This window comes from Pleurodeles waltl, chromosome 8 (genome assembly GCF_031143425.1).
Source record: "Pleurodeles waltl isolate 20211129_DDA chromosome 8, aPleWal1.hap1.20221129, whole genome shotgun sequence".
NCBI lineage: Eukaryota > Metazoa > Chordata > Amphibia > Caudata > Salamandridae > Pleurodeles > Pleurodeles waltl.
In genome coordinates, this window is record NC_090447.1 from 1,097,798,441 (window position 1) to 1,097,824,178 (window position 25,738).

Sequence of the window (25,738 nt, forward strand, 5' to 3'; positions counted from 1 at the left end):
CAAGCACACATACATCTCCCCCAAGAAGAAGCCCCCTCCTAAAAAGCAGGCCACCCCTCCCAAATACAATCCCACTCCCAAATCTAACCCTCCCCCACAGATGATCCCTAAACTACCTGCCTGCCCATTTGATGCCCCTTCTTCTGGAGGTTCTCTGGCAGTTAAGGAGTCATTTCTGAGCACAATGATGTGTATGAACAATTGATAACGGACTGCCCAATTGCCTTGGATATTTTAAATTACCTGAGAAATGAACCTAAGCAGTTGTGTTGTTAGGTAAATATTTGTCCTGCAGTTCCTTTTCTAACTTCATTTTGTTCCTGAGTGATTTGTGTTTCGTGCCTACAGCTGTGTGTGTTTCAGCCTGAGTTCCCATACATTTGCTGTTGTTTGTAGTATCTGACTTTGTGGGTAGGGCTGGTGTCCCCCAGAACAACGGTTTATATCAAGTGTCAAATGCCTAAAAATGACAGGGCTACATAAGTCAGGCACAAACTAAGGGGCATATTTACAAGAAAGTGGTCATTAGTCCCATATGCCACTTTTCTTGCATCGCCCCTGCTCAACATAACAGCACTATGCTTGCCCCATATTTACAATGTGGCAAACCATGGCGGAAATTAGGAATAGCGTCAACATCTTTTATGCTATTGTGCCGCTTTGCTGTACTAGCATCAACATTTTTTGCACTAGTGCAGCAAAACACAGGGAGGTCCATTGATTAAAATAGGTGCACCATTTTAACTCCCGCTTTGCATTTTTTCCGCCCTCCCTGTATGGGAACCCCCTGCATATATATTGCCTAGAGCAGGCATAATGTAGCATAAGGTTTTACAGGCATTGCAACAATTTGTAATTGCGGAGCAGGAGAATGGCTTCCTTAATAACACCTTAGCGTAAAACAATTATGATAGGGTGGGGCAAGGTGGCACTAAGGCTTGTAAATATAGCCCTAAATATATAATGTCCCTCTCGGTATCTCCCCTTTCTTTTTTCTTTTTTGGCAATGCACTACGCAGTTCGGCGATAAATAAGAAAAAAGTTCTATAGTAGCTACTCAGTCAGGGAAGTAGAACAAACTCAGTGGATATGTCTAGAGGTTGGTGAGTTAACCAATTGCCTGCATCTTCCTCCTCCTCCTCCTGAGGTATTTCAGGACCAATATAACTGTGTGATAGAAAGTGTTGGTTCATTTTGCACATGGTCAATCTGTCTACATTTTGAGGTGTTAGACTGGTATTTCTGACAGTGCCAGCTGCCCCAGCAGTACTAAAAGCACTCTGAGCATAGATACTGGCTACTGGACAAGCCAGGCACTTTCATGCCAATCTATGCACAATGGCCATACTAATATGCCAATGGGTTTTGATCCACATAGACCTCTTTTAGATCATCCAGATAGTCATAAAATCTTCCTCTGATTGACAATCTTTTGCCTTCCCCTCTGCACTTGACTTAAATCCTGCCACTTGAAACCAAGCCATTACTGAGTTTAGGTCTGAGTCTTCTGTTGCTGTTGTTGCCAGTGTTTTTGTTGCCTGTGTTGGCTGCTGTGAGACAACAACATACCCTCTCTGAAGGTATAAGGCTTCATGCCAGAACATCTGACTGGGCCTCTAACTTCGTGCTGTTCCACTTCCAGGTCTCTGACTTGCTCAACAATCCATGTCTTTTATTGTGAAACATCCCCTTCTGGAAAAGAAATGACAGTGGCCAGGATTTCTTTGGACCCTGGATCAAGTATTATGGCACAGATATGCTCTTTGGAGGACATGATGTCTATTTGCAGGCTTGATTTATCAGCCAAGTCGAGGATTAAGCTCTCAACTAACTCACATGCTTCTCTGTTGCCGTTCACACCGGAGAACCTTTACAAAACCTTTTTTAACTGGTCCTTTTTCAGATGCAATAACTGGATTGCTTGGCTCATTGTACTGTTCTCCTTGCTAACTTCCCATGTGAAAACCTCAAAAGGAAGAATCATCTATGTCAGACATTTGACTAGGCCCCATTCCTACGCATCCATGGTCATGCTTTTCCCAAATGCATCCATTCCGCTTTAAATGACATAGTCATTGATTGATCTTTACTGCTCAAGAAGACATTGTAATATGTAAAAGGTTAAGTTCCAATGTGTTGGCACCTCTTGTATGCAGACTTTAACTGCTACTCTCTTAGCATGCAGAATTATCCTCTTCTGGTTCTGAGCTTTAGAATAATGGCTGAACTGCATACAGATTATTCTGTAGAAGGTCAGTATGTTTCTGACCATAACTTATTTTTTTAGAAAGTCCTGCACAACCAGGTTGATGCAATGTGCCAAACACAGGACCCTGAAATAGCCACATTCTGCTAAGGCCTTAACTATATTACTGCCATTGTCTGTGGCAAAAAACCCAGTTGTCAGACCTCTAGATCACAGCTTTTCAATTACCTTGCTCTTAAAGTCTTCCAAGGTGTTTGCAGCTGTATGGGATTTTTCCATAGCAAACATAGCTACTGTTGCATACCTCAGAATGCCCTTATACGTTTCTTCAGCGGTGAGACCTGTTCACGGCTGTTTTCTAACCCCTGACAAAGAGAACCCGTGTGCAGTGGTACATATGTAATCAGTTGTTTGACAACTGATCCACAATTCTGCTGTTAGGTAGATAGTGTAAATCACACTCTGCTGCAAAGCTTGTCCAACCAATTTCAGCACTTCTTGATGGAGCGCTGGAACAGAAATTCTGGCAATGTAGGTCTGACTTGTAACTTTCCATTTTGAACAGATGGACACCACAAATTCTAAAAATCCTATTCCTTCCACAAAATAAAAAGGGAGTAGGTCAAGCATGAACATTTAGCCAGATTACCATTTTACAAATGTGCCATTGGGTGGTTGCATTTGTAGGGCCCCTTTTGCCTAAACATTCTTAAAAACTTAAAAACGCTATCGGTAAAAAACAACCTCAGTGGTCTGTTGGAGTAGAATATTCACTTGAAATTGCTTTTTCAAGTGGTTTTAGTTGCTTCTCAAGTTGAAATCTGCTCAAGAAGCTGCTGCAGGTGCCCACCAGTGTCATGAAAATAGCGCTAGAAGCCTCTGTGGGGATGGGAAGCTGTGTGAGCAGCCAGCAAATGTTGCATATGCCAGCTAGTGGCTGGCAAATCCTGTCACACTCACTAGCACACACAAAAATAACCCCCACGTGCATGAACAGAAAAATGTCCGTCATTCTCTGGTTGCCAGAATTTAGCAGGAACTCTGCATTACACACATAGGGCCTCATTATGACCCTGGCGGTAGAGAACCGCCAGGGCCAACGGGGGCGGGAGCACCGCCGACAGGTCGGCGGTGCTCCCTTGGGCATTCTGACCGCGGCGCTTTGGCCGCGGTCAGAACGGGAAAACCGGCGGTCTCCCGCCGGTTTTCCACTGCCAGTAAGAATCCTCCAAGGCGGCGCAGCTCGCTGCGCCGCCGAGGGGATTCTGACAATCCCTACCGCCATCCTGTTCCTGGCGGCTCGCACGCCAGGAACAGGATGGCGGTAGGGATTGTCGTGGGGCCCCTGGGGGCCCCTGCAGTGCCCATGCCAATGGCATGGGCACTGCAGGGGCCCCAGTAAGAGGGCCCCGCTAGTATTTCACTGTCTGCGTAGCAGACAGTGAAATACGCGACGGGTGCAGTAGCACCCGTCGCACCTTCCCACTCCGCCGGCTGGATTACGAGCCGGCATCCTCGTGGGAAGGGAGTTTTTCCCTGGGCTGACGGGCGTTCTTTTGGAGACCGCCCGCCAGCCCAGGGAAAAACTCATAATACCCTCCGCGGTCTTCTGACCGCGGAGCTGTATTATGGAGGGCGGCATCCTGGCGGGCGGCCTCCGCCGCCCGCCAGGGTCATAATGAGGCCCATAGTGTAGAGTTCCAAAGCTCCACAAACCCTATCCGCGGCACAGAATTTTTCACCCACCCTTAATAACAATCTAACCTCTAAGGCCTATAATATTTGCATATCATTACAGCAATATTATTTTTAAACTTAATTTCCATACTATGACATAACTTTATTTAATCATTGTTATAAATGGGGTCTCTAGTTGGCAGAGGTATACACCGTCCTCAAAGTAGGGACCACAATCCTAGTCAGGGTAAGTCACACACAATCCAAATTATCCTGTGCCCACCCTCTGGTAGCTTGCCACTGAGCATTGAGGTTTAACTTAGAAGGCAATGTGTAAAATATTTGTGCAATAAATCATGCAATAACACAATGAAAACACAACATAAATACACCACACAGGTGTAGAAAAATATAACCAAAATATGAGATATTTATCTGAGTAAATTAAGGTCAAAATGATCAAGATGTGATAAGCTCAAATAGAAATATCACATAAGAAGTGTCTTAAGTCTTTAAAAATTAAGAAATGCCTCTTGTGTGCATATAGTACCTACTATATGTCAAAATTACATGCACGAAGACTGCAGAGGAGGAGTTGCGTGGAAAAAGGAAGGTGTGCATCAGATTTCCTGATGCGCACAGACGATGCATCAATTCTTCCCATGCTGCAATGGCTTCACATTTATTTCCGGCACGCAATCTTGGCTCATCACTGAGATGTGGGGTCTGTTGATGCCCAGGCATTATGTGTGGAGATCCTGGACGTGTGGGGCTAAGTCATAGGTGCTGCATTGATCAGTATGGTGATGCACCGGAGTTTCTACCACACAGCAGGCACTGCATCGATTCCTCATGCAGGAAGTCGGGCTGCGTAATTCCAGCTTGATGATGCATTGATCTGGTATGGCTGTGCGTCGAAGTTCCAGTCGCAGTGCAGGCGCTGCGTCGATCTCTACTCGGGGTGCCGGACTGTGTCAATACGATTCGGCAATGCATTGATTCTTTAGCCCCTGGGCATGCTGTGCGTCAATTTTCTCCACACAAGGAGTTTCCCTGAAGAGTAGAAGTCTTTTCTGCCCTGAGTCTTCAGGAACAGGAGGCAAGCTCAATCTAATCCCTTGGAGAGCACTTCTCAGCAGAGCCAGAGCCCAGGCCAGCAAGGCAGCAGGGCAACAACAAGGCAGCAGTCCTTCACAGCAAAGCAGTCCATGTGAGTCCTTTGGTCAGCCAGGCAGCTCCTCTTGGAAAGTTGCAGGATCTGGTTCAGAGGGTCTGTCCCAGGAATTGTATCATTTGGTGGGGTCAGGGTCTCAGGTTATACACCCAAAAGTGCCTATGAAGTGGGGGAGACTTCAAAGAGTGGTTCTAAAGTGCACAAGTTCCCCTTTCAGTTCAGGTCTGTCTGTCAGGGTTCCAGTAGGTGGTTTGACAGTCCATTGTGTGAGGGCAGGCCACTAGCCTTTTTGAAATGCAAGTGTCAGGCCCCTCCAACCTTGCAGCCCAGGAAGACCCATTAAATATGCAGATGAGTGCAGGTATGACTGAGTATCCTGTCTTTGTGGTTGTCTGGGTGAAATGCACAAGGGAGCTGTCATCCAGCATAACCCAGACGCGGATTGCAGACAGGCTGCAAGGCACAGATGGATTTTAAGTGCTGAGATATGCTCACTTTCTAAAAGTGGCATTTCTAAAATAGTAATAAAAAGTCCAACCTCACCAATAAGCAGGATTTTATATTACAATTCTGGCCATACTAAACATGACCTGTTTAACCCTTTCTGATCTGAATCTACCACTGAAACAGTATATGAGGGTAGCACTAATGTTAGCCTATGGAAGGAGTAGGCCTCACAGCTGTGGAAAATGAATTCAGGAGTTTTCCATTACCAAGACATATAAAACACACACATATATGTCCTTCCTTTTACCTACACAGCACCCTGCCCTATGGGTTACCTAGGGCCTCCTTTAAGGGTGACATATGAAAAAGGGGAGATTAAGGCTTGGCAAGTACATTCAAACTCCAAGCCGGAGTGGCAATGTAACTGCACACACAGGCTTGGTAATGGCAGGCCTGAGACATGGGGGCTACTCATGTGGGTGTCACAACCAGTGCTGCAGGCCCATTAGAAGCATTTATTCTAAGGGCCCTGGGCACATGTAGTATGCTTTACTAGGGGCCTACCAGTAGATAAAATATGTCAATTGGGTATGAACCTATGTTACCATGTTTTAAAGGAGAGAGCATATGCACTTTAGCAAAAGCAGTGTCAGAAAAGTGCAGGGAGGCAGGCAAAAAGTTGGGGGATGACCACCCTTAAGCTGTCAGGTCTAACAAACATTTATTAATTCTTTAAGATATCTGAAGTGATAGAAAAACATAGTTAACCACAAAAATATTTTTGCCCCCTTTACTGGCCTCATGTTTGCAATATCCTTAAGTATGAGCTATTTCTAATTTTCTACAAATGGGGTTTATTACTAACTAATACATTTGCTGCAATACCCAGTGCATAATCCTGTTTTGGTAACCAAAAGTTATACATAGCATATTCTCTTTATGGGCTAGGAGCTCCCTAGACCAGTTATGTTTAACTAGGTGTCTTCTAGGGTACCCTGTAGGTCCAAAACACCTACTCAGGGGGTCCGCGACTTCTGAGAAAACTGAGTAATATTAGCATGTTAGTAAGTACATGTAAGAAAAATTTAAAATTGAAAATGTACAAATGCTTTGTAGATGTGAAGGAATTTGAAGCTACAAATTTAGGGCCTGATTTAGATTGGGAAGGGTGGGTGTTATTCCATCAGGACAACAGAGTAAAATATTCTGTCGTCCTGATGGAATACCCATCCTCCACAGTTAGAAAGGTGCACTATTCCTGCAGGCAAAACATTGTCAGGAGCCACGATCACAGCGCTTCCTATCAATATGCTAAAACTTTTAATGACGATTCAGTGAAACATGACATCTGCCCCTGAAACATTTCAGGTTTTTTTTTCCGCAAAACAAAAGCCCATAAAGTTGTTTTGATTTAGGAAAAAAAAATGAGCCCCACACAATGAGTGTTGTCTCTCTTGGTGTGGTGGTCATTTAAACATTTTCAAAGTCCCTTACCTCCAGCTTTTTTAACACTATAAATGAAAATGGTTACAGGTCACTTGAACACCTTATTTGAATGGCACAGGTGGTCCAATGGCCAAAACTCTGATGGCTGGTACTGGACCTGGCCCTTTTTGCAGGGTCATTCCCAAACTTTTTGCCTCCTTCCTCCTATTTTTCTGACGTCTTGCTGTTGGCTCTAGGACTCTGAGCACTTTATCACTGCTGATCAGTCCTAAAGAGCAGGTGGTCTCCCTTCTAAAGTTGGTATGATTGGCTTACACCTAATTGGCACATTTAGACCCATATTTATGGATAGTTAGAGTTGCTTTAGCACCATTTATTTTGGCGCTAAAGTGGTGCTAACCTAACTCCATATTTATGTTTTGATGGTAGACCTGTCTAGGGTCAAAATATTGGAGTTAGTGCCATGTTTAGGATGCGCAAAACCACCTTGCGTTAATGAGATGCAATGCAGGCATTCAAGTCCTAAACACGACACTAATGCCCTAGCACCATATTTACCTACCAGAGCAGAAACAACGCACAAGGAAGAGGCGCGGATAAATAATGTTGCTAAGCCTGCTTGGTGTTGTGTTTCCTTTGTGGTGGGGATATTGAGTCATGTGTGTTGTGTGTGGTGCACACGCTGAATGTCAGGATCAAGTTAGACCGACTGGACAAACAACCTTCAGTCCTGCTTCTGGAGCATTGCAAGATCCAGTGCAAGTGCCAAGGATGCTCCACACAGCAGCAGTTTGGAAAAAAGATGAGGGGCTGAAATGTAGAGTCTTGTGTCATCATCAAGGATGCAGTTGACGAGTTGCTTGTGATGAGAAGTCCTGTGTTGATGATGTGTCACACAGTGGTAGTTCAGAGGAAGCTGCAGACTGCAATGTGATGTGAAGTCCTGTATCATCATCGGGATGCTGTCAAGATACATTGCACTGTATGAGTTCTACTATAGGACCACAGATGGGCCAGCAGAGCACTTTCAGGCCTTCAAGTTAAAGACTTTGTTGGCACTACTTTGGGGGCAAAAATTACAGCAGGCAGAGTCCAGGTGCTGGGTTCAAGGTGATTGTAGCCTCTGTCCGAGGCTCTGATCAGGAGGCCAGCCAAATAGCATTTGGAGTCACTCTGGTGGTCTTGTGTTCCTGAGTCCTTTTCACTCAGGCAGCCTGGCAGCAGAACAGCAGGGCAAGAGTGTAGCTACCCTTCTCTCAGAGTAGCACAGCAGTCCTTCTGAGTCTTCCACAGGTTCAGAGGTGTACTGAAGTGTTGGGTCTCAAGTCTAATATGTATACCTGATGCATGTTTTGAAACTGTTATGGAGGTATCTGCATAAGGGGTGCTTATACTTTAGAATTTAGAAAGAGAGATTGAGACAAAAGGTACATATATACATTTTAAATGATTTACAGATCCCAAGGAGGAAAGAGAGATTTACATTAATGTTGGGGACGTTACATAGGAGTTGGAGGTAGGGGGAGAGTGGGTGTGTTAAATAGGAGGGAGGATGAGGGGTTGCAAAAATAGGGTATAATATATACATTTGATAAATTCTTAGAGAGTGACAGGTTGTACGTTACTCAACTGGGAGTAGGGATAATGTTGGTGGCTGCATGATCAAATCATGGATCTTGACTAGTTTGTCTGGGACTGAAGGTAGCAGTGGAAGAGTATGATGTTCAATTCTTTCTTATGGTTTTCATTGAGAAAGTTGTTATTAAGTTAGTGGGAGGGAGTTCAAGAAGCTTGGTGCACAGCCTGTTCAGTACTGCTTGATTGTTTTAGCTGTGTAGACAATCCAGAATTAATTAGCCGAAGCTGCTGAGGCAGAAACAGACATACTTTCCTGGTGAGAATAATTTATGAGCAGGCCGAAACAAATAGCATTGTCCAGGCAGGCCCTCTTCACATGAGAAGGCCAAATTGCAGAAACATATTCATTCAGGGGGTCTGTTAGACAATTTCCCCAGTTTACAGCAAGATGGGTAGCTGCTGCCAGTTCAAGATGAGGAAGTAGCTCCCCATTCCATACTTCTACATGTGGGAGGGTAGAAGAGCTCTGGAGAAGAGGATCTCATCTGATATTTTGGAAATAGACTTCATGAAGACCTTACAGGCATGTGAGACTGCAAGTCCCGAAGAGTATTATTTAATTTTGGTGAGAGTTTGGAAGGGGAAAGGTAGGGAATTTTCTAGTTAATGATCAGTGTACTGGATACAATTTACACCCCACCATCGTCCTCAAAACATTTATGGATCTGGAAGAAAACGTCTTAAAATGAAGAGCCCTGAATGACTTGCTGGGTAATGAAGCCTGAGGATGCTTTCTCTCCACTATCACACAGAGATTAGAACTGCTATTTAAGTGTTATCAAAAGGGCATCCTGTTGCTTTCCTCAAGGTCAAAAAAAGGTGAAGAATAGATTCAGCTTCTGTGGAAGAACAAGCTACCCATTTGGTAGTTGCCTGCACAGGATGATGTGGGAGACCAAGTAGGAGTGTGAGATCTGTGCCCTAAAATTCTTTAATTAGGACCTGGAAGTTTTAAAAGAGATCAGTACTGATTTTCCCAACATCAAGAACTAATGGTGCTTCTTTTGGCTTTTGGATGACCAAGTGAAGCACCAAAAATGTCTTGCAAAAGATATTTGTCAGGGTACAAATTGCAGTTTTGTTCTGTTAGTTGAGTGCACCCTCAGGGTTCCAGGCTACAGAGGAACAATTGAAAACAAGTATCTGACTTTGTAGAACCCTCGTTGCCTCCAGACTTAGACATTTTACTATTGAGAAAAACTGGGAACCATAAAAGGCACTAACAAGTGATTTTGGAACTTCAAGGTTGCTGACCACTCACATATCAACTGAGTCTATGCCCTCTATTTCCCTGGCAGACGACTGTTTGATGTCCCTAATATGCAGGCGCAGATCTACGTGCAGTAGATTAATTAAATGTACCCAACTTGCTCAAGTGTCTAAAAAAACAAGCAAAGAGGAACTCTAGATCCATGTTCCTTTTGGACACCAATCATTGAACTTAAGAATGTTAAAAAATTAAATAACCAGTCTCATTTTTTTACACTAGCCAATAGAATTTGCAGCATTCGAATTTACAACGTATACAAAATTGCAAATACCAATGAACTTTTTTATAGAAAACAATAACAAATAAAATTTTCTCTGTAAAAAGTGTCTATATTTAGTTTTTTGGTACATGTGTGTTTTCACGTGAGAACATATCTGTAAAAAGAACAAAACATAACTAGTCACCGGAAGTATTTAATTACAAACCGCTGGTGACTCAGTTATTGCCCCTTTTGGTGATCACAACAGATAGATATTCCCATTGAGCTTGTGAGTGAATAAGGAGCATATATGACACTGTTCTGTATGTGTGCTGCTGAAGCAGGAATCAAAATATAGGGCCGGATTTAGAACTTGGCGGCTGAAATACTCTGCCTCAAACATGATGGATATCCCATCCGCAGTATTACAGTCCCATTAAATCCTATGGGGATCCTAATAAGAGGACGGGATATTCGTCACATTTGTGACGGAGTATTCCATCAGCCATACTCTAAATCACATCCATATATATTGATCAAAAGACAGGCAAGGGCCCTCATTACAAGTTTGGCAGTAATTACCGCCAACCGCGGTGCAGTATGGCATCAAAAGACCGGCGTGTACGTTGGAAACTTACAGCAATAATGTAGGAGGCTGGCCTGGTTTGTAATGGATCCATAATGTACTTATACCTTATATCAGGTCCAGTTATCCCTTATTAGTGAAATGTAGGCAGTGTCTAGAAGTCAGGCTCACTAGAGGAAGCTGTAGCTGAGCAGCTAAGGCTTATCTAGCAGACATGCAAAGCTCATGCAATACCACTGTAGTAACACAGTACTCCCACGCATGAAAGAAAATACTCAGTGTTTAAAAATTAAAGGTACTTTATTTTGGTGACACAAATGCCAAAAATACCATAGAGACGATACTCCCTTAGGAGGTAAGTAAAACCCAAATTATATATACTAGTATGCAGAAATGTGCCTAAAAACAATAAGAAAACAGTGCAATTAGTGAAAATCACAATAGTTAGAAATGGGCAAAAGGGGAACACAAACCAAATACTAAAAAGGTGAAATGCAAATGCTGGTTTCCTACCTAGGCAAGTGTGGTGTGTAGAAGGGCGTTGGGAGAGGAACCACCGGTGAAGAGCACCAGTCAGTGCTGCACCCAAGTAGATGGATGCAGGTTCATGGTTGGTGCAGATGATATCCCACACTGGATGGAAGATTGCAGTCTGGTTTGCGACACTGGATTCCAACAACAAGCCTTGGCACACTCAAAGCTTGCGGTTAGCGGAAAATGCCCTGCCCAAGACCAGGAGGGGCCTGGTGGACTCTATCCAGGAGGGAGCATCAGAGGGGGCTCTCAGTAACTCTGAGAACCCACAGAATGCCAGGCAGCACACACAGGAGACCCAAAGCACAGGGACAAAGGAGGTGAAAAAGGAAGCCCATGCAGCACTACAACAAAGGATCCCACGCCTCTGGAGAACCACTCAATAAGATGTGCGTCACAGGATAGAGTGCTGGGGGCTAGAGCTGCACGGTGCATAAAGAACTTTGTGGAAGGATGCCAACAGGCCTTGGCAACTGAAAAAACGCGGTGTATGGGGAACTCTCTTGCGTAGGCAGGCAAGCCCTTTCCTCCACCAAAGTTGGACAGTAGGACATCAGGATCATCGCGACTACTTCAGTCCACCAACCGTGTTGCAGAGTCCACACAACTAATCAGGAGAGGGGACCCACGCAGCCGGTCTTCATTGCAGAGAGGTGCCTGCTGAAGCAGTGGAGTGACTCCCTCACTCCAAGGGAGATTCCTTCATTCTTCTGGTGGAGCCTGAATACAGGCTGTCCTTTGAAGATATGTGACTGGGAAACTGTTACAGTTGCTGGTAGGAGCTGAAGATACAATGTTGCAGAAGTCGTCTTTGCTTCTTTGTTGTAGTTTGTAGAGTTCCTGTAGGGTCTAGATGCAGTTTCTTCTGTGAGAAGGTGAAGTAAAGGATGCAGAGGATTCCTGCTGGAGTCTTGCAATCCAAATCTGAAGAACCACCCAAAAGAGAGACCCTAAATAGCCCTGAAAGGGGGATTTGTCACCTGACCAGGAAGGCATCTATCAGGGGAGGTCCCTGACATCACCCGCTGGCACTAGCCACTCAGATGCTCCCAGAGTTCCCTGCCAACTTGAAATCTACAATGGCAAAACCGAGGGACCCTCTGGCGGGGCTCTGAGAACCACCCCTGGGGTGGTGATGGACAGGGGAGTGGTCACCCCCCTTTCCTGTGGCCAGTTTCGTGCCAGAGCAAGAGACTGGGGTCCCTGAACGGGTGTACACTGCATTATGCAAGGAGGGCACCAAATGTCCCCTACAAAGCATTTATAGTGGCTTGGAGAGGCTACCCTCCCAAGCATGTAACACCTATTTCCAAAGTCAGAGGGTGTAACACCACTCTCCCATTGGAAATGCTTTGTTCCGCCTTCCTGAGCTTAAGCTGCTTGAGCAACAGGCATGCAGAAACCTGTCGAAGAGGTGTCAGCACCTGGGGCTGTTTGGAAAACCTCAGAAGGCTGTAATGGCACTACTGGGGGTCCCCTAAGGAGCCCCCAGAGTGCATTGAATCATATAACCAATGCTTGCAAAAGCATATGGGTATGATTTCTACATGTTTGACACCAAACATGCCTATGTTTGGAGTTACCATTATGTAGCTGAACATAGGTAGTGACCTATGCCCAGTACACGGGTAAAATGGCGTCCCCGCACTCCCAAATACTGGGAAAATGGTCCCGGAGGCCCTGGGGGCACCTCTGCTAGTGCAGGGGTGCCCTCACACACAACTACTCTGCACCCTGCCCTCAGGGCTTGGGGTTTCTATAAGGGTGGCTTATAAGTGACCTGGTGCAGTGTAAATGGCAGTGAAAGGGTGCATGCACCTTTTCAAGCAGGCTGCAATAGCAGTCCTGCAGAAGCCTTTGCATGGGCTCCCTATGGATGGCAAAACATTTGCTACAGTCCGTAGGGATCTCCTGTAATCCCAATGCCCTGGGTACCTCAGTACCATTTACTAGGGGCATAGAATGGGGCACCAGTATGCCAATTGTGGGTGAAATACTGGGTTACCAGTATGCAACAACCAAACTTAGAAGAGAGAGAGAGCATAATCACTGGGGTCCTGGTTAGCAGGATCCTAGTGAACACAGTCAAGCACACTGACATTAGGCAGAAAATGGGGGTAACCAAGCCCAAAGAGAAAATCTGCCAAAAAAGAGTGAGGTATCCGACCCCGCCAGGCCAAGCGACGCTGGGAAACAGGCTGCACAGCATCTGCCACTGCCATGGCAAAAACTAAACAGCCCTCCCAAATACGAATCAGAAATCAGCACAGTGGTCTTGCAATGACAGTAAGCCATTGGTGGTATGGACCACCATAGCCACGAAATGGACTCACCAACAGCAACACCCCACATTGGACAATTTGAAAACCCCAGACATGAGACACATACATAAACTTCATACTCCCACACACCCCACTATAAAACACACACCCACAATACCCACAATCCCTAGCTATTCCCACCTGCTGTCACACAACTACCGGCCAACTGTTAAGGGACACCATGAACTTGTCATGTGTTTGCACACCCCACACCAGATATAACTCACAAACACACAACCAGGCATCCCACAACTGCACCTTCAAATATCACCACACCTGCCACCAACTCACTCACACACTCCACAACCACAACAACACCACCATATCACAGAACACATCTCCCCACACAACCCACTATGGCACCCCATAAGAGCCCCCATTTCACTGACAGGGAGTTGCAGACCATGGTGGACAAAATAATCCGGGTGGAGCCACAGCTGTTTGGTGTACACGTCCAGAAGACATCTATAGCCTGGTAGATGGAGCTATGGCAGATGATCCTCAACAGGATGAATGCAGTGGGAAAGCATCCACGCACAAGGGATGACATCAGGAAGAGGTGAAATGAGCTGCGTGGGAAAGTCCAGGCAATGGCATCATAACACCAGATTGCATCCAGAGGACTGGCAGTGGTCTCCCAACACCTACCCCCGAGTTGACCAAGTGGGAGGAGAGGGTCGTGACTATCCTTCGTCGTGAGGGCCTCATTGGACTCACTGGAGGACTGGACTCTGGAAAAGGCAATGACACAACCTTCCCACCACCTGCACCTGAAAGGCATGTCACCCCCTCCCCCTGTACCAACCCCAAGACACTCTGGGGGTGATTCTGACCTCGGCGGTAAAATGCCCTTACCGCCGGTCAGAAGACCGCCATAACACCGCCGCGGCCGCGGTCAACCGCCACGGTCATTCTGACCCATAACGGCCAAACCTCCAAAAATCCGTCCTCCACTGCAGCCCGCCACATCGGCGGGCAGCGATAAACTGGAGATGACCAAACCTCCACCGTCACGCCAACAGAAATACGCCCATGCCATTACGACCCACGAATCCAACCGGCGGTCATTCAAACGCGGTATTCCATTGGCGGTACACACCGCCGCGGTCAGAATACACACACATCACCAAAACACAGCCACATTGGACAATTCGAAAAACACACACCTGATACACATACACACACCACTCCCACACAATCAACCAACTATAAAACACACACCCACATCACCCACAAACCCCTGCGACCCCAAATACTGAGAGAAGGAGAGAGAGACACAGCAGACAATCCAAAGCAAGACACACTGAGGCACACTAAACCATCACACACACCACATAGTAGCACAAAGCACCACTCACCAACACACTCCTCATCACATACACCACCCCACACCTCACCCACACCACCCCATGGCACCCCAGAGGCATCCACGCTTTTCGGACCAAGAACTCCGGGTCATGGTGGAGGAAATCCTAAGAGTGGAACCCCAGCTCTTCGGCTCGCAGGTGCAGCACACCAGTATAGCCAGGAAGGCGGAGCTATGGCAGCGGATCGTGGACAGGGTCAACGCGGTGGGACAGCATCCCAGGAATAGGGAGCACATCCGCAAAAGATGGAACGACCTACGGGGGAAGGTCCGGTCGATGGTCTCGAGGCACAACATCGCGGTCCAGAAGACTGGCGGCGGACCCCCACCCACCCCTCCCGAATTTACATTGTGGGAACAAGAGGTCTTGACCATCCTGCATCCTCAGGGCCTCGCAGGAGTAGCCGGAGGAATGGACTCTGGTAAGTCCCATCTCAACTACTATATCCCCCACACCCCACCAGCATGCCAACCCACACCCCCACCCTCACCCCCAACCCCCCAGCACACATCCTTCCTGACAATGTCTCACCAGCACAACCCACCCATCCCAACACCAACTCCTGCATGCCAACACAAACCATGGGCACCCATCACCTAAGCATGACCACTGCACTAACCCCTCCCCCCCACTAAATACCCTCACAACACCTCCCTCCAGGGAATGCCTGCACTGGGGGACAAGGGCACCCACAACACGCATGCTATTGCACACACAGAAACAATAACCAAACTCTCTTACCCCATGCAGGACCCGAACGACAACACACCAGCCAGGAGGGTCCAGAAGTGTCCATCCCACCACCGGAACAGGCCCACACTGAGGATAGCAGCTCTGTCGACAGTGAACCTGATGACCAGCCCGGACCATCGGGGACCTCTGGGCAGTCGGTTCCCCTCACCCAGACACAGGCCACACCAGCGGGCCCATGCCTCTGTCTCTAGGACAGCTCAATCAGCGGTGTGTCCGCCACTACAGGGCACCCAGGCTAACCCGACACCCCAACAACAACAGGGACCTGGGGGCAGTGGGAGCGGGCACACCGGCCAGGGGACAGAGGCCGGGGGAAACCGGGCAGCTCGGAGGGCTGCTGTGCGACAGGGGGGGGAGGAGAGGCCCAGGGAACCCACTCTCCAAGAGGCCCTCACCACCCTCATGGGGGCCTACCACCACTCCCAAGAAACGATGGCGACGGTACTGGCCACGTTCACTGAGATCCAGGCACAGCAGGAGGAACGCTACATGGGCTTCAGGGAGGAGCTGAGAATCATCGGGACCGCAATGGGGACCATCGTCCTGGCCCTCCACAGGATAGAGGACGCGTTGCGGGACCATGGTGCACCACACAGGGCCCCTGTCACTAGGCCGGACCAGGAACAGCCTACCACCTCCGCCGGCGCTAGTGGACAGGAGGTCCCAACACCTCGACAGCCCCCCAGAACCCCACCTCCTGCTGAAGAACAACCACCCCGTAAGAGGAGCCTGAGACCAAAGAAAAAGACAGAGTAGGATGTCAAGACCCCCGCCAGCAGGACATACCCCCTCAAGTCTTCCCACTGTCCCACATTGCCACCCTGTCCAACCATGAACTGCCTATGCTCCATCCTTCCACAGGCAAAAGAACAATGCACCTGTGAGACTGAGAACTGGACTCTGCCATGGATATTCCTCCACCCCCACCCATCACCCTTAGAATCACATGTACCGGTATCTAGCACTGTAAATAAATCACATTTTGCACACAAACCTGTTTTGAGTCATGCTGTATTATTAACAAAGGGATAACATATTACTGTTCAATTTCTGTTCTGTCAATTAGTCATGACAACATACCAATGTCAATACGCTGTATTTCATGGGCGAACCAAGCAGAAGTCAGGTACTGAGTCAGACAGCACTGAGAAGGGAAGGGAAAGGCATAAATTAATAAAAAACATCTGTGGGGAACTACAGAAAGTATAGATGCAGGAGGCTAGAAGCAATTGTGAAATGGCGTGGGTGATTCTTACCTGGGTGTTACTGGAAATACTGTTGTATCACTCTGTCCCTATTGTCTGTGTCGTCCTCAGAGTCTTCCTCCTCTTCACTCTCCACAGGCTCCACGGCTTCTCCAACACCACCATCTGGACCATCCTCCTGCAGGAAAGGCACCTGGCGTCGCAAAGCCAGGTTGTGAAGCATACAGCACGCCACGATGATATGGCACACCTTCTTTGGTGAGTACATTAGGGATCCACCAGTCATATGCAGGCACCTAAACCTGGCCTTCAGGAGGCCAAAGGTTCGCTCAATCACCCTCCTTGTACGCCCATGGGCCTCATTGTAGCGTTCCTCTGCCCTTGTCCGGGGATTCCTTACTGGGGTCAGTAGCCACGGCAGGTTGGGGTAACCAGAGTCACCTATTAGCCACACACGTTGTCTCTGTAGCTGCTCCATCACATAGGGGATGCTGCTATTTCGCATCACATACGCGTCATGCACTGACCCTGGGAACTTGGCATTTACATGGGAGATGTACTGGTCAGCCAAACAGACCACCTGGACATTCATCGAATGATAATTCTTTCTGTTTCGGTACACCTGCTCATCGTCTTTTGGGGGTACCAAAGCCACATGGGTCCCATCAATGGCACCAATGATGTTGGGGATATGTCCAAGGGCATAGAAATCACCCTTCACTGTGGGCAAGTCACCCTCCTCGGGGAAAATGATGTAGCTCCGCATGAGTTTCATCAGGGCAGACAAAACTCTGCTCAAAATCTTTGAAAACATAGGCTGAGACATTCCAGATGACATGGCCACTGTGGTCTGGAATGACCCACTGGCCAAAAAATGGAGGACTGACAAAACCTGCACCAGAGGGGGAATCCCTGTGGGTTGGCGGATGGGGGACATCAGGGCTGGCTCCAGCTGGGCACACAGTTCATGGATAGTGGCACGATCAAGTCGGTATCGAAGGATTATATGGCGTTCTTCCATTGTCGACAGGTCCACCAGCGGTCGGTACACGCGAGGATTCCTCCTTCTCATCCCAAGTCCCAGCGGACGGTGCCTAGGAAGGACAACATGGAGCACAGAGTCAGCCAAACCACAGGTACGTACAGACAGCTTGCACAGTTAAAGAATGGCAATGGGTTGAAAGGCGTGTATGTGTGGCAATGCAAGGCCTAGGCCTGTGTGTCGCAGTCAAAATTAAGCCATGTGGGCCCTTGAAATGGCGGCTGCCTGACCTGTGAAGTGGGACAATGGGATGTGAGGTCACTGCGCTGGCGGGGCACACCGTGGCGGTAGGCGGTCGAAGACCGCGGCGCAAAGCCGCATTGGTTAACATTGAAGCCTATGGGTTTCAGGAGCCAATAACGAAGTGCGCCGGCGGTCGCGGTACGCACCGCCGCGGTACGCACCGCCGCAGACGTGACCGCCATTTTCTATCTGCTTAATCACTCGAGACCTGATCATCCACAGGAGAGGACCTATACTGCAAGTGCTGCTGTGACCTCGGTCTGGAAGATACAATGGCTGCTGTGACTGGGGAAAGGGCCCCTGCCTTCACGTCTGAAGAATTGGACAAGCTCGTGGATGGGGTCCTCCCACAGTATGCGCTACTCTACGGTCCTCCAGACCAACAAGTGAGTACCCCGGGTGCTAATGGAATGGGCTATGCCTGTGTGGATTGGGGTGGATGTAAGTTGGTGGGGTGGGGTGGGGGGCGAATGAGGAGTGCAACGCCCGACAGATGAGAGCATGTGCCATATGGCAAAGTGGGGGGGGGGGGCAATTACATCTAACATGCAGGCCATTGATGATTTCCTCCTTTCCACCCTGTACATGTCTAATAGGTCAGCGCCCATCAGAAGATTGATATTTGCCGTGCCATCGCCAAGGAAGTCCGGACCTTGGGGGTCCACAACAGACGGGGCACCCACTGCCGCAAGAGGTGGGAGGACATCCGCCGCGGAACAAGGAAGACCGCAGAAACACTGCTGGGGATGGCCTCCCAACCTAGGAGGGGTGCCAGTCGCACCATGACCCCCCTGATGTCCCGGATCCTGGCGGTGGCCTACCCTGAATTGGATGGGCGCTTTAAGACATCACAGCAGACACAAGGGGGTGAGTATCAGCACATTCTCCTATCTTTCTGCGCAGTGGAGGCGTCTGGGTGGGGGAGGAGGGCTGTGGGTGACATTAGGCCAGGGCGCTTTCTGTAGTGTAGTCCTCTCCCTTAGGCATGGCCCTGTGCCCCCGGCCCCCACCTCTGTAGGGTGACAAGTACAGCCATTGAAGGTCCAGCATCTCCCATGTGCGCGTTTGACGTCTCTTGGCCTGTTGTCTTAGTCAGTAGTACTGAGTAGTGTACCCCGAATGCGCGGCTTAGTGCATTAGGCACCTGTGTCTGTCCTCTCCGCCAACGGTGTTGACATTGCATGCACTCAACCTGGTCTTCTTTTTTCTCCCCCCACCCATTCTCTTCATCTTCTTGTGCATGTGTGCATTAGCATCATCAGGCGGAGGAGATATGGCATCGGAGCACGAGGGAGCTGCAGGACACAAGGCCCCGGTGGGCCCAGGAACAGACACCGAGGGCACCAGTGATCCGGAGGGCGAGGGGAGCACCACGACGGGGACCGCTGGTGAGAGCAGCGAAAGCGACACGTCCTCGGATGGGAGCTCCCTAGGGGTGGCGGCAACATCCGTGCCCCCCGCCTCTACAGGTACAGCCGCCACCCAGCGCACCAGCCCCGCCCTCCCAGCAGCCCCTCAGTCTTCGCTCCGTGCCGCTTCGCCCAGGAAGGCGCGCGTCTCCTTCGCCCCAGGCACCTCAGCCCCTGCCCCTGTTGCCCCTGCTGCCCTCAGTGCGGAGCTCATTGACCTGGTAAGGACGCTCATTGTTGGGCAGACGACCCTTCTGAATGCCATCCAGGGTGTGCAAAGGGAGGTGCAACAGAGCAATGCGTACCTGGAGGGCATTCATTCGGGTCAGGCTGCCCATCAACGAGCGTTCACTGCTCTGGCCTCAGCACTGACGGCAGCCATTGTCCCTGTTTCCAGCCTCCCTCTTCTGACTGCCTCCAGCCTGTCTCTGTCTCCTGTTCCTCAGCCTATCCCATCCACACCATCAGACCAGCCTGCACACACCTCAACACCCAAGAGCAGCTCATCCAAACACAAGCACCACAGATCCCGCAAACACTCACCCGAGCAACACCCAGATGCAGACATGCCAACAGCCACTGCCACCCCTGTGTCCCCCTCCTCCTCGTCTCCCTCCTCCCTCCCTGTGACATCTACACTCACACCTGCATGCACCCCAACATCAGCCAGTGCTTCCATCACCACCTCACCCTCCAGTACAGTCCACACTCGTGCAGTCACCACCCCCACTGCCATGTACACGTCCCCTGTGTCCTCTCCCACTGTGTCTGTCACCCCCTCTTCCAAGACACACAAACGCAGGCAGCCACCCACCCAACAGCCATCCACCTCACGACAGCCTACAGCACCAGCACCTTCACCCAATGACAGCACACCTGACTCTCCTACAACCACCTCCTCTACCTCCACTTCCATCTCCACTACTCCTACCCTTTACTTTGGCCCTAAAAAACTTTTCCTGGCTAACCTTAACCTCTTTCCCCCCGATGACCTCCCCCATCCATCTTCAAAGAGTCCCAAGAGCACCGCAGCCACCACCAGCCCAGCTTCGGGTGTCACTGTTGTGCCTGGGTTCTGGAGCCCACCCTTTGCCAGCAGTGACACATCGAGCTGCAGCAAGGACACGTCCAGCCCCCCCCCCGGCAAGAGGACCCGCAAAACCAAGGACCGCCGTGCGAGGACCGACAGGGCTGCCCCCAAGGAGCAATGTGCGGTCACTTCACCACCCACACCATCTGGGGGAGGCAAGGGCCCGATAGCCCCATCAAAGGAGCGGAAGGGCAGCAGGAGCGCGGAGAAGGTGGACCCCACATGCCACATCCCAGCTGGGAAGGAGGACACTAAGGAGGCCAGGAGTCCGTCCCCGAAGGGTCCAGATACGTCACGGTCCGAGGGCGACTGAACAGGGAGTCCAGGCCAGGTCTGGCTCCCTTGACCTGCTGGATGGGCACCGCTGAACAGGGCCCGCGGTGCAGACGAGCACCGCTGAACAGGGCCCCGCCGTGGAGATAGGCACCGCTGAACAGGGCCCGCGGTGCAGAAGAGTACCGCTGAACAGGGCCCCGCCGTGGAGATAGGCACCGCTGAACAGGGCCCGCGGTGCAGAAGAGTACCGCTGAACAGGGCCCCGCCGTGGAGATAGGCACCACTGAACAGGGCCCGCGGTGCAGAAGAGCACCGCTGAACAGGGCCCCGCCGTCGAGATAGGCACAGCTGAACAGGGCCCGCGGTGCAGAAGAGCACCGCTGAACAGGGCCCCGCCGTGGAGATAGGCACCGCTGAACAGGGCCCGCGGTGCAGAAGAGCACCGCTGAACAGGGCCCCGCCGTGGAGATAGGCACCGCTGAACAGGGCCCCGCCGTCTCAAGCACCGCTCCGCTGGGCCCCGCCGTCTCAAGCACCGCTCCGCTGGGCCCTTCCTCTCAAGCACCGCTCCGCTGGGCCCCGCCGTCTCAAGCACCGCTGAACAGGGCCCCGCCGTCTCAAGCACCGCTCCGCTGGGCCCTTCCTCTCAAGCACCGCTCCGCTGGGCCCTGCCGTCTCAAGCACCGCTCCGCTGGGCCCCGCCGTCTCAAGCACCGCTGAACAGGGCCCCGCCGTCTCAAGCACCGCTCCGCTGGGCCCTTCCTCTCAAGCACCACTCCGCTGGGCCCTTCCTCTCAAGCACCGCTCCGCTGGGCCCTTCCTCTCAAGCACCGCTCCGCTGGGCCCCGCCGTCTCAAGCACCGCTGAACAGGGCACCGCCGTCTCAAGCACCGTTGATGGTTCATTGTGCCCACCATGCCTCCTCCTTGACCAGTGGAGACTGTCATCCACATGATGGACTGTGGCTTTGCACTCCCCAGGATGGTCCAGTGGGCAATCCACCCACTGCAGAGACATTGAGAGACTGTGGCTTTGCACTCCCCAGGTTGGTCCAGTGGGCAATCCACCCACTGCAGAGACATTGAGAGACTGTGGCTTTGCACTCCCCAGGTTGGTCCAGTGGGCAGCCCACCCACTGTAGAGACATTGAGAGACTGTGGCTTTGCACTCCCCAGGTTGGTCCAGTGGGCAGCCCACCCACTGTAGAGACATTGAGAGACTGTGGCTTTGCACTCCCCAGGATTGAACAGTGGGCAGCCCACCCACTGTAGAGACATTGAGAGACTGTGGCTTTGCACTCCCCAGGTTGGTCCAGTGGGCAGCCCACCCACTGTAGAGACATTGAGAGACTGTGGCTTTGCACTCCCCAGGATGGTACAGTGGGCATGGTGGCTCCTCGTGGATCTGGCGTCGTGGACTCATGTGGCTGTGGTGCCCCCCCCTTCCCTTCCCCCTGAGGTGCCTGTAGTTTTTACATCTGATGCCCCTGCAGTGTTCTCTCCAAAGGACTCAGGTCTCCTGTGTGGGCTTTGCCCTTGTTTCTCAAGACTTTGGCCCACGGACATGCTGAATTCGTAGGATGTGCAGGACTTGGTACTTCAGTTATACACTGATGTGTATGTCATTTGTTTTGTTGTGGATATCTTTCATGGTTGTACGCTAATTTTCTGGAGCTTTTTGGTACATAAATATTTATTCCAAATATGATTATGTCCTAGCATTTTTCAGGGGTGTTTGGGTGGTGTCACTGTGACTTGGTGCTCTGCATTGGTGAGTACATGATTGGGGGGGGCGCATATGTGTGTGCCCGTAACCTTTCGTCCTCCCCCTCCCGTGTGTCGTAGGTGCAGTTCTCACCGTTGTCGTCTGCGCCGGACTTCGTACTCGTGGTAGATGAGAAGGTAGACGAGAGCAGGTATGATGTTCAATTCGGGTTCCATGCTGTCCTCCGTCCTCGTGGAGTGCGTAGAGGTGAGCGTTTTCCCGTTCGTAGTCTGTTTCCGCCGTGTTTTTATCGGCAGTGCTCCCGCCCCGGAAAAGGTGGCGGATTGGTGAGTTATGATAGTGTGGGCGGTACATTGTCTGCCGCCTGCCTGTTGGCGGTGACCGCCGCGCTGTTTGTCTGTACCGCCGCGGCTGTCGGAGTGTTAAGTTGGCGGGCTGTGTTGGCGGTTCCCGCCAGGGTCAGAATTCCATTTTTTGGACCGCCAGCCTGTTGGCGGGTTGGCCGCCACTTTAACACCGACCGCCAGGGTTAGAATCACCCCCTCTATCCCATATCCATCCCATCAACCACCTACACCCATCCCCTGCAGACCCACACACTCCATTAACACCTACCCAACCAATGTGCACACAACCACCAGTCCCTGCATGTAATGCTTGAAACACAACAAGTCCACAATGCAACACCCATCACACTAATTCTATGCACTGCACCCATCCCAATGAGGATCCTGCATCCAGATGTATGGAGGTGTAAGCACAAGAAACTGGTGGCAGATGCTGACAGGGAAATGGCAATGACAGGACAGAAGACAGAAATAGAAGGAAAAACATGCCACTGCTAATGTGTGTAAGAAATTCACATGTGCAATGTTCTCCATCAACAACTAACTGACTGTCAATGTCATATCCCCTGAAGCTGTTGAACACTACTGCCACCTAGCTAACGCACAGTCAAACACTCTGCAGGAAACATAATCAATGTGATTTGTTTTACTCCACAGATGACACTACTCATGTGCCAGGAAGTGCCAATCCCACAGCAGAAGAAGACCCCAGTGATGACACTACAGCGGCATGCCTGGATCTGGACTAGCAGCCTGGCCTATCAGGAACCTCTGGTCAGTCACCCTCCAGAAGCCCCACCCAGCCCACCAGACAGCCCCTGTACACAGCCACCACCAACAGCTGTGGCCCAATGCCCCCAAACTAGTGTCCCTGGCTCAGCTACTGTGTACCCACCTTTACAGGGACACAAGTCACCACCCGTCACCAGGCAACACAATGAAGTCCTGGTTCAAGTGGGGTGACTGTAACAGGGTCACAGAGGGCCCGGGCCAGTGGGAGGCCATCTGTGGGACAAGCAGGAGGCCATTTCCCAAATCCTGTCAGCATACCAGCACACTCAGGACAGTATGGGTCCGATTCTGCCCAACTGACAGAAGATTCAGAGGCTGCAGTGTGAACACCATCAGGAGGCCACCATGACCTCCATCAAAGGGGTTCTGCAGGACATGACTGGAGTTCTCTGTGAGATCTCCACTTGCATGCAGGCCCCATCCACACGACACAAGACACTCCAGACCTCCACATCTGCTACTGGTAGTGGAGTGGTGGCCCTGTCAGGGGACTCACAGGACACCAGCACCTCTTCCACTGCTGCTCAAGCACCCCTTGCAAACATGGCCATCCAACCAGACATACCTCGGACACTGTAGCCATGACCAAACCCACCGCCGGGAAGTTATCCCTTCTTTAGTTGCATCCCTTGTGTGTGTGCCACTGATACACCTTGGTGACCATCTACTGTCTGTGCTCCATTTCCCAATGGCCCCATGAACTCTGAACCTGTGCTACCAATAGCTGTGAACACCAAACTGACTATTTGTCCACCATCTTCCTACTACCTTGTATTTCCCCATCTCTTATTTTGCTGCACTTAACCCCTTCTATGCTGCGGATGTAATGGTTACGTCCTGCAGCACAGTGCTCATGTGCCGAGGACGTAACCATTACGTCCTGGGCACTGAGCTCAGAGGGAGTGCTAGCGCTCCCTCTGTGGGCTTCCCTCCCACCCCCCCAAGGCAGGGATGGAAGGGGAAGCCCTTCCCCTTCCACCCCGATCCCCACTGACCCCCCCAGTGACGTCTGATGACGTCAGCGCGCAAATGCATGCTGACCTCATCAGAGGCCACTTCATCGGAAGAGAAATGATCATGTGATGGGGCCCTGAATTTCCTTCCCTTTGAAGTCTCTCAGAGCATTTCAAAAGCTGGATTATAAAGTCATCCGGCTTTTGAAATGCATACTAGACACCAGGGATTTATTTTGTATTTGAAATTGGCATAAGGTGAGCGACCCCTTGGACAAGGGTCGCTCCCGGGGGGGCAATATTTTTCAAGGCCTTTTCTGCCCCCCCGGGGACAGATCGGCCTATTGTAAGGCTGATCTGCCCCCAGGGGGGGGAGAATCCACTAGGTGCCAAGGATCTTTTTTTTTTTTTGTGTTTCCCTTAGGCAAGGGTCGCTCCCTAGGAGGCAAATTATATTTAGGCCATTTCTGCCCCCCTTGTGGGCAGATTGGCCTATTTTTAAGAGGCCAGTCTGCCCCCAAGGGGGCAGAAACCACTAGATTTTTTATGCCAAATTCACGGAAAGGGAGCAACCCCTTAGGCAAGGGTCGCTCCCAGGGGGGGGGAATTTATTTTAGGCCATTTCTGCTCCCCCTGGGGGCAGATTGGCCTATTGTTATTAGGCCGATCTGCCCCTAGGGTGGGCAGAAGCCTCTAGGCGCCAGGGATATATATTTTTTTGTTTTTTAGAGGTGGGGAGCGACCCCTTAGCCAAGGGTCGCTCCCCGGGGAGGGGGTCGGGGGCAAATTTATTTTAGGCCATTTCTGCCCCCCGAAGGGGGCAGACCAGCCTATTGTGATTAGGCCGATCTGTCCCCGGGAGGGGGCAGAAGCCACTAGGCACCAGGAATAAAAAAAAAATGTTTGTTTTTTAGAGGTGGGGAGCGGCCCCTTAGACAAGGGTTACTCCCCAGGGGAGGGGGCAAATTTATTTTAGGCCTTTTCTGCCCCCCCTGGGGACAGAGCGGACTATTGTTATTAGACCATTTCTGCCCCCAT